The following is an 18,957-nucleotide window of genomic DNA, read 5'->3' on the forward strand; positions in this document are numbered from 1 at the left end:
TTTCACTATGTAGTAAAATTTTATTTTCAGAGTGATGTATAGTTACATTCATCAAGTAGTAGGTACATTACTTCTTAAACATTGTTACCCCTTCTTTAAATTACATTTTTTTATAGATACAGAATAATGCACTTTTTTTTTTGCCAGTCCTGGGGCTTGAAGTCAGGGCCTTAGCACTGTCCTTGGGCTTTCTCCAAGTTAGTACTCTACCACTTGAGCCACTGCACCACTTCCAGTTTTTTTTCTTTTAATTTCTTGTTATTCTGGTCATTTGACATCCATTTCCAGCATGCTTCTTACTTTTTTATTAGATGTCAAACATTCTGATTAGCAACTGAAGACATTTTGGATGATCCAGGACAGCTTTTCCTAAGAGTGTAGCACATCTTTGTGGCAGGCACAGTGAGTACATGAGACCATTTTAATTCCATCAGAGGTTAGTTTTATGTCAGAACAGAAAAGCCTGCAAAATTCTAATCCCCAAAATAACAAAGAATAAAGTCAGCCTGTAGGTGTGACTCAAATGGTAAAATATTACAGCTAAGAGAATGAACTGATTACGTGTGAGGCCCTAAGATCAAATGCCAGTACTACATGAAAACTACCTTTTTCTTTTGTAAGCATTTCTCGGCAATAGATTGCCTTGCCTGCAGCAAACTACTTTCATTTGTACTTTCAGCCAGCTTGTCACTTATTTGGGGCAGATTCAAGCTTCATTTTAAATGTGAGGAAACTAGATACAATATAGTGGCAGTATAAAAATTCTAGCCCATTATTCCTGATTCTCAATTCAGACTTTTTCCCACCCTATTCTGGAGTATTAAAAGGATCAAATTAGGGTTAAGTTTTAGGAAATGTTTTTTTTTTCCAAAGAAACTAAGCATAAAAATTTACTAAGAAACAAGAGCCTATACCTAGGTACATATATTCTAAGAACTTCCTTTTTCTTTTATGTAAATAGTTCCATCACATTAAAAATGTTTTAACTTACATTCAGTCTAGCAATGTAGTTCAAGTAGTATGGTATCTACCTGGCAAGAGAAATCTGTATGTTCAAACCTTAGTATCACCAAAAAAAGGTGGCACCACACCTTAATAACAATAAAATTAGCTGGGCACTGGTGGCTCATGCCTGTAATCATTCTCAGGAGGCTAAAATCTGAGGATTGTAGTTCAAAGCCAGCCCAAGTAGGAAAGTCCCTGAGACCCTTATCTCCAATTAACTACCATAAAAAAAAAAAAAAACAAAAAACAAAAAAAAACAAGCAAACCAAAGGAAGTGGAGCTGTGACCCAAACTGGTAGAGTGTTAACCTTGAACTCAGGCACACAACTGACAAAAAAGAAAAAAAATACATATTTTTTTTTGGGGGGGGTAGGTCATGGGGCTTGAACTTGGCCTGGGCGCTGTCCCCTGAGCTCTTCAGCTCAAGGCTACTGCCCTACCCTTGAGCCAAGCCCTACTTCTGGTTTTCTAGAGGTTAACTGGAGAAAACAGTCTCAGGTCCTTTTGTGCCAGAAATGGCTTTGAACCTTGATCCTCAGATCTCAGCTTTCTGAGTAGCTAAGATTACAGATGTGAGCCTGTAAATAATCGTATTCCAATTAAACTTCACTCAAACTTAATCATTCCTTAAGTCTTCATTCATAGATAATCTAGCTGAGAGAGTAGCCTTTGGGCTTTAGAAAACTCATTTAAAGCCAAGGGCTTATGACTCACATCTATAAAACTACCTACTAAGCAAGATGCAGGGAACAGAAGTTCAAAGCCAGTCTATGCAGATAAGTTTGCAAGCTATTATCTCCAAAATAACTCTGTAAAATGTAGGGCTGGAGGCATGGCTCAAGTGATAGAGTACCAGTTAAACATGGAAGCAAAGCAAGCATGAGCATGAGGCCCTGAATTCAAACTCAAGTAGTACCAAACACACACACACACCCCACACACAATGCTTGATAGCAAATCTCCTTAGAATACCGACCAAAGGCTCAACTGTGAAACAGAGCCTCTGAAACTCAAGATGTCTCTAACAAACTCTCTCACTGACTACAAATTGCAATTCATTTGGAAAGGAAGGAGTTTGGGCCAATAATCACAGCTCAAGTGTCTCGGCATGATTTTAAGTGAGCCTTCCAGGTTTAATTGTTTCTGCAGGACCTCTGAGACACCTTGAAGTGTTCAGAAGGCGGATAATTTACAGCCCCTCCAGGACTCATTGTCAGCTACTTGTCTAGAGACAGGAAGGAGATTTTAGCTACGCTGGCAATGTACAAAAGCACCTCTGCTCCCACCCAGAGAGCAAATGCAATCGGTTGCTTATTACATCCCACTCAGCCATCACAAGGAAAACATGAGTGATATTTATATCTATCTAAAAAGTCTGGGTGAGGCATTCTTCATAATCCATGCAAATCCCTCATGCCTGAAAACTGTGGTGGTTACATAATTGAAAAGCTGGTCACATAGGAAGAGGCCGACCAACAGCAGAACCTTAAGCAAAGCATTTACCTTTTCTTGGTTAAAGAGCTACTGTTAAAATATGTAGATCTCATAGCATAAGAACTGTAACATTCCTATGACACTTTTAAACACAAGAAACCCCTAGAGAATGAGAATTGGAACCAATCTAAAACTAACACAAGCAAACAGAACTTCAAATTGAAATTGCGATTTTATTTTGTAATCTCAATTAAATGACATTAATGTCTGTGATTTTCAGTAAAGTCAATTCCCTCTCCCCACCCCACCAGTTCGTAGGTCACAACATTAAAGGTCCCTTTCCTAAAAGGATGGAGAAAGCCATGAGGATGTGGAACCATCAAAAAAATGAGAAAAAGCTACTCATAACTGTTCTTGGGCCCATCCTAGAGTGGCTGACTACAAAAGGAATCAATCCTGTAGGCTCTATTCCTCAGCTTTTTCCATCGTTACAAGAAAAATTTGAGATAATCAACTTATAAGTGGAAGAAGGTTATTTTGGCTCACAGTTTTAGAATTTTTAGTCCATGGTCAATTGGCCTTGATGCTTTGGGCCTGTGGCAAGTCATATTATGGTGGGGAGAATATCACAGGGTAAAAACCACAAGCCTCATGGCCAGGATGTGAAAGCCAGAAAGAAAAAGCATCCAGGGTCACACACTTCCCTTCAAGGGCCTAAAGACTTCATGTCCTCCACTGGGCTCTACTTCCTAATGGTTCCACTACCTGCCAACAGCACTCCCATGAAAACCAAGCCTCCAACACAGCCTCTGGGAGAAACGCATCCAACTCCTGCATGCTCCAAGAAGAGATGAGGCACACAAATTATTTCAACTTTGGAAAAGCACAGGAGGAAGAAGTGGCTGCCATAAAAGCAGCCAAAGAAAACAGCTAAGATTTTGACAAATTCTTAAAACAGTCTGCACCATCAGGACACAGGGGAGCCACATTCACTCGCTAACTCTTTCGTGCCAGATATTTCTGGGAAAGATTTCCCCCTACCTTGCCATTTATTGTCACTTGAAATAAATATCCTGAAGTACTTGGGGAGAGGAAGACAGGCAGACTGCCTCTAGGGGAATGGGCACCTCTGCCCCTACCATAGCCTGGTGGCTGTGGAAGGGGAGGGATACCCTCTTGGCAAAGGTAGAAGCAACATTAGGGGGAAATGCATAATAGTCAGGTGAATAGCCTGAGCTGAGCTCTGACCACATCTAGTACACAGACAAACTGTGGTGATGGCGAAATACAATTCAAACATTCTTATTTCTAGTTGAGAATAATTGTGTTTGGAACTTTGTGGTTTTTTTTTTCTTTTGCTACTTCATTATAAACACAAGGGTTATATGACAACTTACTTCAGAATCAGAGAGGATGCAAATGTCAATGAAAGCCTTAGAAGCCCTTCTCACAATCTGGAAGTTTTGTAAACCTGGGGTATGCCCGTGTCTTCATTTTCTCAAGATCATGAGCAATGTACAGGCGCTGGATATACTCTCGATGCAGAAACTCCACACTCAGCAATATATAGCTCTTTTCTTCTTTAAAATAAGAGGGATTTCCAAAGGAAGAAAGACAAACATTCCTGGATGTATCAACATCATATTTTTCTTCAATAAAATATTGGCTTTCTTACTTGGATTATATTTGAACTATCTTATGAGAGTACTTTTTCCCACTCTCTTATTCATGAAGCGATTCTGTTCTCTTTCCTATGTACCCTAAAGTGTTTGATGTTCCAAAGACTCTTCTATTACCTGATACAGTTTTCTTAGTTCCACCAACTTTGCCTCTAATTATGTGAATATAGTATTTTAGGAACCCACAGACATGGCACTCATTGGAATTTTATACAAAGCCATGCTACATAAGGTAGCATAATCCCTTTTATAACCTTTTGGTAGCTTTCTTTTTTTTAAATCTTTGTCAGAAAAGTTATAATTGCTTTCTTCTTCACTTATTTTGAAACCACTTTAGCAAAAAGTAGCAATGTTGATAAAGAGAGTAGCCAGATATGCTATATTCAGCTTTCCCTAACGTTAATATTTTATATCCATAATACAACTATTAAAACTAACACTGAGACACTTCTATTAACTATATATTTTTTCTTCTCCCAATTTCCTCAATTTTTTTCTAAGTCTTTTTAGAAAGGACTTGAAATTGGGGCATTCCATTAAAATTTGTACATCTGACATGAGGATTTGTGATTGAAGAAATATGAAAACTTTTCCTTTCCCCATTAATAGCTTCACTAAAGGAAAAGATCTGACATTAGCTTTAAATATTAAGTTGAAGCCTGACATATCTTTGTAAGACAAAGCTTTTTTAGCACTGATATTTATGGAGCACTGAAATTTCTGAAATTCCTTCTAGTCCTACACTTTAACTTTACTCAGATATTTACACAGAACTACTGTATGAAAATAAAAGTAAACATCTGATTTTTGAAAAATAGGACAAACCTAAAATAGTACAAGTAGTTTATAAATAAGAAAACTAAAACAAAAAAAGAAAAACTGTGAAAACATATGCAAGACCTTTTCATAGATTAGGTATTAAAGAAGCCCTTAATGATAATCTAAAAACTTATCAACACTAATAAAGAAAAACCTGGCTACTTCCTTTTCCAGATTGGTCTCAAACTCAGGGTTTACAGATATATGTCACTTTACATAAATATAACAAAAATTCTTATATTCCAGCACTGCCCAGTAAACACACACACACACACACACACACCAAGCGAAACAAAAGGAAAAGACAACAAAAACAACAACACTGCCACTACCACAACAAATCCCTTAGTTTTTTCTCCAGGTTGGTATTCTATCACTTGAGCTACAGCTTCACTTCTGGCTTTTTGGTGGTTAACTAGAGATAGGAATCTTACAGACTTTCCTGCCTGGGCTGGCTTTGAACCTTGATCCTCATTACTCAGACTCCCGAGTAGCTAGAATTACTGGCACGAGATACCGGGGCCTGGCCTACAAAGTATTTTTACCTGTATTCCATTTTTATTGGGTTATAAGAAGTTACAAAAGACCATCATCTGCTTCATAGGACAATTTATTTTAAAGCCAATTTGTACCCTATATACACTGTTAAATTCAATAATTAGCATTTTAGATTCCTTTGGCTTTTATGAGTGCATAATCATGACATCTCCAGATGAAAAGTTTTTCGTTTCCAAATTTTATGCTTTATATTTTTATTTCTTTTGCATTGTTTAGGACCTTGAAAACACTACTAAATACAGGTAGTAAGAGCTTCATTAAGATTCCAATTGTAGAAGAAAATAGTTAATATTTCACAATTACGTATGCTGTAAACTTCAGGGGAATTGTCAAATCTTTTGTTAAATCAGAAAAGTTCCTTTCTATTTCTCTTTTGGCTGAGAGACTTTCTCAGTAGCGGCTGAATTTTATCAACTGATGTTTTCTACATTTATAAGGTACTGTTAAGATGGAACTCTGCCCAATGACTTAATCATATGATGTACCCTTATTTTATATAAAATTGAGAAACTGTTTTCAACTGAAATATAACACAATGTAAAAACTGTAATAACTACACACAGTAATTTGACCTTCATAATAATCCTATAATTGACACATCTATGGCTTACACAGAAGAAAGCAAAGTCCAGAGAATTAACTTGCTCCTGGTCAGAGTTTATAACTCTGTCTTCCCTAACTATAACTACATGTTCCTTTCATCATGGTTCCACCAACTAATCTACTCTGAAGGGCAAGCCCAGAACAACAGCCAGCCTTTTGGATAAGTTTAACCTATTAAGACTTTTCACCAGCATAGGTTTCTCTGAATGTCACTAACAAAACATAGTTTTCAAACATCTCATCAAGATATTACTATTAACACCACCACATGGTCAAACTAAGTGAAAAGCACTCTGTATTGAAGGGTAGGATTAAATGGCTCAGATGTGCATGAATGCAACACATCCTAGGGAACCTAGAAGCTGTACTGTGGAATTATCTGGATGGTGATCATAACTTAGATTCTCATGTGTAATATCAAGTTTAATATTTGAACTGTAAAGAGTATGAGGACAGAATAGATATACCATAAGATAGTTATAAAAATGTTGACAAGCCATTTAACTTCTCTGGATCTCAGTGTATATGTTAAAACTGAGACAGGATCACATTATTTTAAAGTATTCTCTTACATTTGAAATTCAATCAATGCCCAGCAAGATTTCTGTCCTCTCCACTCTTATGTCTTGAGTGTCTCATGGACTTGGAGACTCATCTCCTCTAACTGACACGTAAAAGTTTCCAAACCCTGGTATACCCAGCCCACTCAAACATCTGGCCAACTAGCTCCTCTGTGTTCCCTCCAGTCTATACTCATAGTTTTCCCAGTTCACAAACTCATGACTAAGATGAACTCTTAGTACTCCTCTCCAGTGGAATTCTGTCTTCCATCTCTTCCATCTTCTAAAATTCTCCCTAATGCACTTCATGACCAGCATTTAAGGACTCAAAGCAACTTTTCTGCTTCTTTGTCCTAAAACAAATACAGATGGGACTGAAAAACCTACCATTTCTTGGCCAGGAGTTTGACCTAGTGGTAGAGTGCTTGCCTAGCCTGCACGAAGACCTGGGTTCGATTCCTCGGTTCCACATACATAGAAAAAACTGGAAGTGGTGCTGTGGTTCAAGTGGTAGAGCTCTAGCCTTGAGAAGCAAGGTCAGTGCTCAGGCCCTGAGTGGCAACCCCAGGACTGGCAAAAAAAAAAAAAAATTGAAAACTCTACCATTTCTTTTCCAAATCATCAAACATGTGAGGTCATACAATAAACCATAGACATAATACTCAAAAGACAGGTGAAGACAGCCACAATTTATTAGTGCAGAAATCAGTGCAAGTCTGGAAACCTGTACTGTAGCTGTCAATGACTGGAGACTCAGTGTAGACAAGTCTGATTGGTTTTTTTTGTGTATTTTTTTTTAATTCTACAGGAATACTGCTATTGGGAGTTATATCATCAACAAGTATCAAGAGAAATCCTTGGTGCTTTGAGCAAGGGTGTGGAAAGTGACCATCCTAAAAACACACAGGAACATTCTGTGCTTATAAGATTGGCCCTTGTTTTGATCAATGCCTAACCTTCCTGGGAGGGAGGGCAAACAACTATAATCAGCTCTAGTGTTCCATATGAGAAAGCATAATCCCCAACTCCAACCCCTCTCTACTCATCCCCACTGAGGCAGATAGGGAACTGAAAAGCATGTAAGGCTCGTGGGCTGGAGTCCTATGCTTACACTAAGACCTAATCATGGCCATAAAGAACATACGCCCTATCTGGGACCTTACCACAGGCCTGTATCTTCTTACATGTTCAGATGTTAAGACTACCCACAACAAAATTCAAGACATTCTAAGAGATCAAGTTGAAGACACTGAAAAAAACATCAAAGCCAAAATTAGACATGGGAAGGATATTGGGATCTGTTAGAACTGGGATTTAATACATGTCTAAAGCTGATACACTAAGAAAATAATAAAAACTGATATGCTTATGGTCCTAATGGTCAAAGTGGACAACACTAAGAAACAATGGACAAATATAAGCACAAGATTGGAAATTCTAAGGAAGAATCAAAGGCAGATGCTAGAGATCCAAAAGACTAACAGAGAAGAAGGCTTTGATAGGCTCATCAGTAGACACAACCAAAGAAAGAGCTTGAGTTGGGGGTAGGGGTGTGTGTGTTTAATAGGAACCTTTAGTTATAAAGCAAAGAACAAAAAGAGTGAAGAAGGAATAAAGAAAAGAAGAGGAATCCCAGGCCTAAGGACCAAGCCCCTTGTCTGGAACCCTTCATGGCAGACAAGAAACTGGTCATGGTTTTTGGAGCCACGGGTGCCCAAGGGGGCTCGGTGGCCCGCACACTCCTGAAAGATGGCACATTCAGCGTTCGAGTAGTGACCCAGGACCCTGGGCAAAAGGCAGCACAGGAGCTGAAGAGGCAAGGTGCAGAAGTAGTACAGGGAGACCAGAGTGATGAGGCCAGCATGGAGCTGGCTCTGATCGGGGCTCATGCCACCTTTCATTGTGACCAACTACTGGGAAAACTGCAGCCAGGAACTGGAGGTCAAGCAGGGAAAGCCGCTGGCAGATCTGGCTAAGCACCTAGGCCTCCATTACATCTTCTACAGCGGCCTGGAGAACATTAGGAAGCTGACATCTGGGCAGTTGGCTGCAGGCCACTTTGATGGCAAAGGGGAAGTAGAGGAATACTTCCGAGACATCAGCGTTCCCATGACCAGTGTGCGGCTGCCCTACTATTTTGAGAACCTCCTCTCCTACTTCCTGCCCCAGGGAGCCCCAGATGGACAGAGCTACTTGTTGGACCTACCCATAGGTGACATCCCCATGGATGGCATGGCTGTGAGTGACCTGGGTCCTGTAGTACTCAGCCTACTGAAGAAACCAAAATAATATGTGGTGCAGACTAATGGGCTCAGCACCTGCAGGCATACCGCCGAGGAGTACGCCACATTGCTTACCAGACACAAAGGCAAGACTGTATACCATGCCAAGACAACTCCTGAGCGCTATGAGAAGCTTGGCTTCCCTGGGGCACGTGAACTCACCAACGTGCTACGTTTCTTTGCCTTGAAACCCGATCGTAACATCAAACTGACCCTGCAACTCAACCCCAAGGCCTGGACCCTAGACCAGAGGCTGGAGCAAAACAAAGGGAGCTTTGCCCGGCTGTGACCTTCTTATCTGAAGCCCTTCAAGCTGGGGAGAGGGAGGCTCAGAGGCACAATCATTTATACTGTGTACAATATTTTTTTAAACAAAGCCATTTTTCTTACAAAAAAAAAGAAAAGAAAAGAAGGGAAGGAGGGGAGGAAGGAAGGAAAGAGTACATACAGAATATTCAAACCCCATAGGAAAAATATGAAAGGCCTAACTACATGTACTGAGAATACATGTAGGAAGGGAGAAAACAAACAAACAAGAATAATAGTAACTAGGAATCTTCCCAAATGAAAGTCAGATACCAAACTACAGATCTAGGAAGCTTAGAGAACACCAAGTAGAATAAATGCAAACAAAACACCAAGATAAACCACACTGAGGTATATCATAATCAAACTTCAGGAAAACATAAAGTAGTTCAAAAATACTCAAAGAACAAAAAAGTACCTATCTTATGAAAAGCAGAGGTAAGAGCAATGTACAGAGAATAAGAAAATCACAGATATTCCCCCAAGATACTTGAGGACTATTATGAAAAATATATTTTAAAAAACTCACAAAACTCAGTAATAAAATTAAACAATAAAGTTAACTAAAACAGAATTATGAATAGGCATCTTACCAAAGAAGATATAAAACTAGCAAGCATCAGGGAAACACAAGTCAACTCAAATAAAATGCTAATATACAACTATTAAAATGGCCCAAACCCAAAAAACTGGTGATGTCAAAAGTAGGTGAGAATATGGAGCAAAGGGAATGCTCATACTTTTCTATAGAAATGCAAAATGGTTTACCCATTTTGCCAACTTCTTACAAAACTAAACATATTCTTAACCACACCATTAAGAATAACCCAGTAATCGTGAACCTTGGTATTTACCCAAGTGTACTGAAAACTGAAGTTCATATAAGACCTGCACACTAGTATTTACAGCAGCTTTGCTCATAACAACCAAAACAACCAAAGCAATCAATGTCTTTCTATGACCAAATAGATGAACTATAGTACATCTGAGAAATAGAATAGTTCTCAGAGCTGAAAAGTAGTCAACTAACAAGCCATATTTTTTAAAGATATGGAAAAATTTAAATGTCATTTCTAAATAAAAAGGTACTAATCTGAAATGGGAGGAAAGGGTAATGGTCATTCTTGAGACAGTGAAACTATACTGTATTACATTGTAATGATGGGTCCAAATCCATAAAATGAACAACTATGAAGGTTAGTGTAAATCTATGGACCCTGGGTGGCAATGACTTGCCAGCGTAGGTTCACTAAGTATTAAGAAGTGTATCAAGTCAGGTGCTAGTGGCTCATACTGTAATCCCAGCGACTCAGGAGGCTGAGATCCAAGGGTTCGAAGCTGAGTAGGGCAGGTAAGTCCCCATGAGATTAACTTCAATTACCACTCAAAAACTGGAAGTGGTGCTGTGACTCAATTGGTAGAGCACTCGCCTTGAGCACAAAGAGGTTCAGGGACAGTGCTCAGGCCCTAGGTTCAAGCCCCACAACTGACCAAAAAAAAAAGTGTATCACGGTGATGAGGGATGCTGATGTGCGCTAAGGGGTTACCCACATGGGGAAAGGAACTCTCTGTACTTTCTGCTGTTTTGCTGTGAACCTAGAATTGTTCTAAAAAAATCTATTAATTAAAGAAATTCCCCACTTGTATTTTAATCTTCTCTTTGAACGTATCCAGAGGCTCTTTCTTTCTAATTCACTTGACACTTACCCTTTGCCCCGCTGTTCTTTTAGTTGGGGGCAAAGTCATCTTTTCAGATAGATCAAAAAGTCGACCACACTGACTAACCCCTGTTAGGCAAGGATTCAAGAAGTTGCCCACAAATACCACAGAATAAAGCAGTGGGTTTTACTGGGTTCTCACAGCTTCTTCATACTGGAATCTGAACTTACTCTAGAGTAACACTATTATGTCACAGAAACTGGAAGGATTAAGAGATAGAACTCTACCTTCAATGTCAAAACTAATTTTTCCTGGTGACTTGGCTGAACCAGTGGAGACACTATTTTAAGCTGAGCCGCTCCAGGAACAGCTGAGAACCATTTTAAATACAGCCGCAGCCCAATATAAGAGCTAATAGATTATACCTTGGTGTACACATATTCATTCTTCCAGGATTTCATATACAGGCTGATACTTGCTAAGAATTAGTTTCCAATAGGATTAAATATCAATTTTCTTATTCCATATTTCCATCCTTCTGAACATGTATTAGAATTTCGAAGTAGATTACTATTGCTGCTGTTTTTGCTTTTTAAAAATAGTCCTTACCCAGCGGACACATGGGAAGTGAAAAGTTACTTGAACATTAACAAGCTCCGTTATGAAACTCTGTGGCATAATAAATTGATCCTTTTTCTCTTTTTTATGTTCTTGAGACTCTGATAACTTCCTCATAAACATATTCCATAGTGGCAAAGAACTTGCTTCTTTAAGTCTGACCTGTCTCCACTTGTCTGTTCACCTTCTTTTAATATTCCCTAGTTAAGCCCCATTTTCCTAGTGCCGGAATGAGGAGTTTTACATTGCTATCCAGGCCACATCTCCTAGCTTGCTCCAGGAATTACTAAAGAACTCTCACCAGCAGCAGAGGCCCTGTCCATATATGGAATACATCACAACTTCCCCTTTGTAGGGCTCATTTCTTTTTTTCGTTTTTTTTTTTTTTTTTTTTTTGTTTTTGGTAGGGCTTATTTCTAAGAGATCTCACTCTCAAAATTCCAAACTATGAGTCAGTAAAAAGCTAGAAAAACATGTAGTGTGAGGACCGTAGGACTCAAATCCAATTCTCAAACAGGGCTAGAAAATTCCCAAAGGTCTATATATAAGCACACATCATCAATTTGGAAGCAAAATATTCTTCCCTTTCATCTCCAGTCTCAATATTTGTATTTGTGGAGTGATTAAAGCATTAACATGTAGTCACTTCCACCAGAGTAAATGGCTACAGCAATAGCCTTGAATAATCACAAAAGTTCAAGGAAGTCTGAATGATAAAGGATAAGTACTCATTGAAGTTCACAAGTTTTTAATAAGACAAAAGTATTTTTTCAAAGGTCAGCACATATTTATAAACTCTTCAGACATCTACATGCTACCAGAGTACATGGATAATTCAAGAGAGTTTAAATACCTACTTCTCACTAGAAAAATAATGCAAAATGGGAGGCAAATGCAGAATGGGAATTCCTGTCTATTCTCTATGTCCATATGATAGTTTAGGGATGAAGAAGCAAATATGCAATTCAAGTGAACACAGATTAAGACAGCATCATCCCCATCATCACCATTTAACACTCACTCCTCTCCCTCGGGGAAGCTAAGCTCCACACAGGCAGAGATTTTTGTGGGCTTTGTTCAGTGATGCATCCCCAGCACCTGGAAATAAACCTGGCATGAAGCAGAAATTTAGTGTGTATCTACTGATTAAATAAAGCACTTACTATGTACCAGGTGCTTTTCAAGTGCTCTACTTGAATTGATTTATTGAATGCTCACAGCCCAAGGAAATTGTGCCTATTTGTTTGTTTGTTTTTGCTAGTACTGGGGTTGAACTCAGGGCCTGAGCACCGTCCTTGGGCTTTCTCAAGGCTCTACCACCTGAGCCACAGCATCACTGCCAGCTTTTTCTATGAATGTGGTACCAACGAATTGAAATCAGGGCTTCATACACGCCAGGGAAGCACTCTACCACTAGGCCACTCTCCCAGCCCCAAGTAGTGCCTGTTTTAGGATGAGAAAATTGAGGCGCTGACACGCTCATGGGAGTTATTGATTTTGCTTTTTCCTGGACTACCAGATTTAACCAAGTTAACACCAGAGCATGTGCTAGCTGTAGTCCAGCAGTGGAATGTACTAAGAGAATCGACCAGCAAGTAGAAATTCTTATCACTGAAGTGGTTTAGCTCCTTAGAAGCCTCCCTCTTCTCAGCCCCAGTCCAGTGCTCTGGGCTAACTTAAGAGAGGCATGTAGAACCTGAACCACCAAACTATAAGAACTTCTCTGTCTCTTAAATGATGATAGAAGACCTTTCAGAAAATAACCCTAATCAAGAAATTCCTTCAATATTTAGAGTATTTGTCTAGGTAACATAATACCCATTTTTAGCCTAGGGCTCTTTGCATGGTCATTCTAACACAGTTGGGAATTCTTACTAGAGAATATAAAAACAAACAGATTACAAAATGGAGGTATTTGAAGACAAGTGGCTAGTATAAAGTTACACACTGAGAATACTAAAAAGGGCCAGCCAGGTGAGAAAGTGAAAACCTGTGATCCCTGCTTTGGAAGCTGAGGCAGGAAGATCATAAGTTCTAGGGTGATCTGGGTGATATGGTAAGACCCTGTCTCAAACAAAAGAAAAACAAAAATAGAAAATTTCACCTCTAGGGGCCGGGAGTTTGGTCTAGTGGTTAAAGTGCTTGCCTAGCATGCATGAAGACCCGGGTTCGATTCCTCGGTACCACATACATAGAAAAAAGCCGGAAGTGGTGCTGAGGCTCAAGTGGTAGAGCTCTAGCCTTGAGAAAGTCCAAGGACAGTGCTCAGGCCCTGAGCTCAAGCCCAGGACTGGCAAAAAAAAAAAAAAAAAAAAAAAAAAAAAGAAAATTTCACCTCTAATAATAATCATACATTGATACAATAAGACACACACACACACCAAAAACAACAACAACTGTGAGCTTATATTGAACTTTTCATACTAAACTTGCCATCCTGTTGGGATCAGGGCAGGTAATATAAGGTAATGTAATGTAAAGTTAAGCTAATGTCTGAAACCACCGGGCAACGTCTATGGTAGAATCACCTTTTAATGCTGAGTTTTAGCCTACCAGTCAGTTCTCAGTGTTTCCACGGAGATGAAATGAGGCGCATAAAGCATTAGTCCTCTCAAGCTCCCATCCTTTTCTGGCTTTATACTAGTACTACTTAAGGGGCTAAGAAGAGATATGGAAAAAACACCTCAAGAGTGGACCTCACAGTGGATAGCAAAACACTTCCTTAATTGAGCCGCTGACAACTATTGGCTTTGGCTCCTGTACCTCACCTACATGTTATTATAAGCCAAACTGTATCTAACCCAAAGGTCATATGCTGAAACTGTCATCCACAACACAATAATATAACTATCTTTAGAAAAAAAGAGTATTTGAGGAGATGACGAAGTTCAAATGAACTATTAAGAAGAGAATTTGAAAAATATTGTTTATAGGAAGAGAATTTAAAATATAGTTAGATAGATGGTGGAGATAGACGGATGGATAGACAGACAGACAGACAGACAGACAGACAATTTGAATACACAAAGATGCACAAGCTCAGACAGATAACATGTGAAGGGACAGAGGGTGGGCAGCCACTGAAGAGAAGAGGCTTCAGAGAATCTCAACCCTGACAGGGACTTGGTTTAATAGAACCATGAGCAATCCTAGTAGATGGAAATAGACATTATCAGGTAACTCATGCTTCCCCTTGAGACTTTTGGCTGCTTGAAAACAAAGAGCTGAGATTGTATAACTTGGAACTGTGTATACTATCTTACCTGATGTAACCGTTGAAAATTATTTCACATGATTATTTCACATGATTATCACAGTTCAGAGGTATTCTAGGGCTGGGAGTTGGGCCTAATGGTAGAGTGCTTGCCTAGCATGCATGAAGACTAAGGTTTAATCTTCCTCGGTACCACATACATAGAAAAAAGCCAGAAGTACAGAAGTGGTAGAGCTCTAGCCTTGAGAAGTCCAAGGACAGTGCTCAGGCCCTCTGCTCAAGACCAGGACTGGCAAAAAAAAAAAAAGTATTCTAAACAAATTTAAAAATAAACAAAAAAAGGAGCTTGGAGCCAGGAATTTTGCCTACTGGTAGAGTGCTTGCCTAGCATGCATGAAGTCCTGGGTTTGATTCATCAATACCACACACACAGAAAAAAAAAAAAAAGACAGAAGTGGTGCTGTGACTCAAGTGGTAGATCACTTGAAAAGCACAAGGACAGTGCTGAGGCCCTGAGTTCAAGCCCCAGGACTGGCACACAAAAAAAAAAAAAAAAAAAAAAGAAAGAAAAAAGGAAGGAAGGAAAAAGAACTTTATAGATAAGTTTTATTTGTTCTCTTTTTTTTCCCGCTGCTTGCTAGAAGCAAGCACTCTACCACTTGAGTCACACATTCAAGCCCCTTTTTGCTTTAATTATTTTCTGGATAGGATCCTCTAGCCTGGGATCCTTCTACCTATGCTTCCTGTATTGCTAAAATGACAGTGACTGACTAAGGTGAGGCCTTACTAATTGGCCTGGCTTTAAACCATAATCCTCCTTATTGCTGCCTTCATAGTATCTGGAATTATAGGTATGGACTATCATACCCAACTGAAAGTTTAATACTTTTTTTTTTTTTTTTTTTTGCCAGTCCTGGGCTTGAGCTCAGGGCCTGAGCACTGTCCTTGGACTTTCTGAAGGCTAGAGCTCTACCACTTGAGCCTCAGCACCACTTCAGGCTTTTTTCTATGTATGTGGTACTGAGGAATTGAACCCGGGTCTTCATGCATGCTAGGCAAGCACTTTAACCACTAGGCCAAACTCCCGGCCCCAGTTTAATACTTTTTAATTGCTTGCCTTAAATTCTATCCAATCTCTCAAGCTTCCTCCTCTCTTCTATAAGAGAATTAACAACTACTTCATCAGGCATCCTGAAAAAGTGCCCAGTAACATAGTAGTTGTTAAAAGAAATGTAATTCCCCCCTTCACTTAGCCACCTGAGAAATGTGAGCTCATAACAATTAGGACACTGCTCAGTACCACAGAACATACCAGAGTACCTGCTAAAAACAGCCTTGCTCTGAAACACACACACACAAAAAATCCCTGCCAGACTGTCCTTTCTGTCAAAGACAATATTACTATTACAAGTATATAATCTATATTCCAGAAAGCACAGGACCTCTGTTGAGGTTCATGCCTAAACTAAAGGCATTATGGATTAAAGACAGGTTTGCTTACTAAAAGTTTTTGGAATGACAAGTGATTTCTTATCCAAGAATCTAAACTGAAGTCATCTAATATGCATGGTCCCTAGATCCGCTTGCTTTTACTCCTGCTCCTCAAGAACTGACTGACGTGGATAAGCAATTGTGAGATTTCTGTGCCCTTTTACAAGATCTGGCTGTTTCTGGAAGCAGAGTAGAATGAATCAAGGAGGCTGTGGGAAGTGCAGCCAGGCTGCCACACAATGAGGAGTGGTTGGGATTGAACACGGAAGCCCTATGCCCCTTTCACTATCCCATTTCACCACTAAAACTGTGTGCCGGGACGCAAAGACTGCTTGTGATTTGCATTGCATGCTTTTGACCTACTCCAAAAAGAAATTTTTCAAAATCAATGCTAGTTGAGGAAAGTTAGAAGAAAAGGGACAAAAAGCACTAAAGGTAAGAGAGGACTTTGTGAGGACTCTTCGGAAACACTCCAGGGTTATGACCTCCTGTCCTAGGGGAAACAAGAGGGAGCGAAGAGGAAAAGAGGGTAGCTCCAGTCTTGTTTCTTGACATGTGACAGACAGCTCCTGAAATAGAAAGCCATAAGTTTCAAGTCTCAGGGGTATCACCTTCAAATATGTCAATGTTCTAAGGGTGGATCGGTTTTCCCAACTGCTGAGACCCTGCTGGGAGGTGAGGTCCTAAGCAAAATACAAGTCCTGGACTGGGAGCCTTTGAGGAGGCAGGAGCCATGAGGAGTTCAAAGGCAAGACTGGCCAGGGGCTTGCACCCCCAAGAGTCACAGGGGTGAAAGGTTACTAAAGCAGGAGCCACTGACCAATAAAACAATGTTTGGTCAAACCTCAGCAAAGAGACCACAGACTTGGTTCTGCCAGTCCAGTTTTCTATGTCTGCCTCTGGACCTCATGGTTCCCAAGCCAGAACAGGAATCTTCTTCAGAGGTGAGCAGCTTACCACCTCTCCTTCCTAGCTGGTTCCCTGGAAGAGCTGAAAGGTGGGCTGAAAACCTTTAATCAAGATCTGTCTTCAAAAACAAATAAATAAGAGCATAACCTGGGTTGAGTAGCTGTAAAGGAATCTGCCTGGGGTGAGATTTCCCATGTTTGCTATGTTAAGACCAGGAGAAAGAAACCACACGTTTGTTTGACTTGAGAAGGAAAATACAAAACAAGACTCACTCCTACCAGGCCCACTTGAAAGGCCTGCTTCTTTTAATTAAAACACTTGCACACCTACCATGCCAAAGGACTCAGAGGGCAGAACTTGAAACCTCACTTCCTCCCCAAAGCTATGGTCTCAGGACAGAAAGAGCTTCTCCCCTCTTTTGCCTCACTGTGGAAGACAGTTCCAAACAAGGACAAAGAGACCATCTTTGGCAGGATCTTTTTCAAAGCATGAATATTGTCAGTGGTCAGATTACCTACAAGCCCTTTCTACTATCACTACACATTTGGGGCTGGGGCTGGGAGGATAAGAACTTAGTCCACAAGGCCATGCAGCACCATCCAAAGGAGCAGACACAAGAGTCCCCTATGAACTAACTCCTTGCTGCCTTCTGACTGCAGCTAAGACAAGCTGGGGATCTGAGGGAAAAGCCTAATGTAAGGGGACTCTGAGCAGTGTCATACCCCTGCCATTTCTCACTTGAGCCAGTGGGAGAGACTGTGATTTATTAGAGAAGAGTCTCTCCAGAGGTCCATGTCCCCAAAGTAGAGCCCTGAAAGCCTTTCAAAGTCGAGTGTGAATGTGACGGAAATTCTGATCCCTCCCTCACCTTACCTAAAACATCACATTGGAGCCAGGGTGTAATAACTCACACCTATAATCCTAGCTACTCAGGAGGCTGAGGATCAAAGTTCAAAGCAAACTCAGACAGACAAATTCAGGAGACTCTTATCTTCAGTTAACCAACAAAAAGCAAGAAATGGAAGTAGAACCCAATAGAAGGCCAGTCATGAGAAGAAAAAGCTGAGTGGGAACACAAGAACCTGAGTTCAAGGCCCAATACCAGCACAAAAAAGTAAATCACTTTGACAACTGTCTAGACAGTTGAAGTTCTTTTCTTCTAGTTTCCAATGTAAAGAATTCCAAAGATTATACTTGTGACCATATCACATATAAAATTACCTATAACTTTCTAGGCAATGAAATTTAGAGGGATACAGATGTTCAGTTACTCTTAGATGAGAAGTGCTATTGCTCCACTGTGGCCTGCATACTGCATTGCAGTCCTTGGACTTGCCACCAGCTCTGAGGGTTCTCCTTCCAGTCAAATGCCAGACTGTCACATTACTGTTCCAGTCCCCATTTACAGATTTAAACCACAAGAAAAGCTCAAAGGTCTTTCTAAAACACAAATGACATACATATAAGAGCATCAAGGCCTGATCAAATTAACCTGAAATTTAAGATCACTTCAATACATACATGACATGGACTTCAAACAGTTGAAAAGAAACCACTGGTTTCTAATAAAAGTACAAGAATCTAAAAGATAACAAATGAACTGCTTTCCTGCTATTAAAGATCTTACAGAAAAGGATAGTAAGTATATAATTGTTTATTTATTTATTTATTTATTTCTGTGGTCCTGGAGATCAAACTCACAGCATGGCTCATAGACAAATGCTCAGCCACTGAACTACAGCCCCCAATTTATAAGCAAACATGTAAATATAACAAATTAGGCTTTCAGTGTCCAGGAGAAAGAAAACTATATTGTCAGA

At 39.8% G+C, this 18,957-nt stretch overlaps 1 protein-coding gene and 1 pseudogene across 2 annotated transcripts in view; one reads left to right on the forward strand and one right to left on the reverse strand.

Moving 5' to 3' along the window:
- Ext2 (exostosin glycosyltransferase 2) overlaps positions 1 to 18,957 on the reverse strand; it is a 112,697-nt gene that overhangs the window by 57,376 nt on the left and 36,364 nt on the right. The window lies entirely within an intron of this gene.
- Positions 8,329 to 9,229, forward strand: LOC150052931 (nmrA-like family domain-containing protein 1 pseudogene; annotated as a pseudogene).

This window comes from Megascapheus bottae, chromosome 16 (assembly GCF_031878675.1).
Source record: "Megascapheus bottae isolate mThoBot1 chromosome 16, mThoBot2.hap1, whole genome shotgun sequence".
Classification (NCBI taxonomy): Eukaryota; Metazoa; Chordata; class Mammalia; order Rodentia; family Geomyidae; genus Megascapheus; species Megascapheus bottae.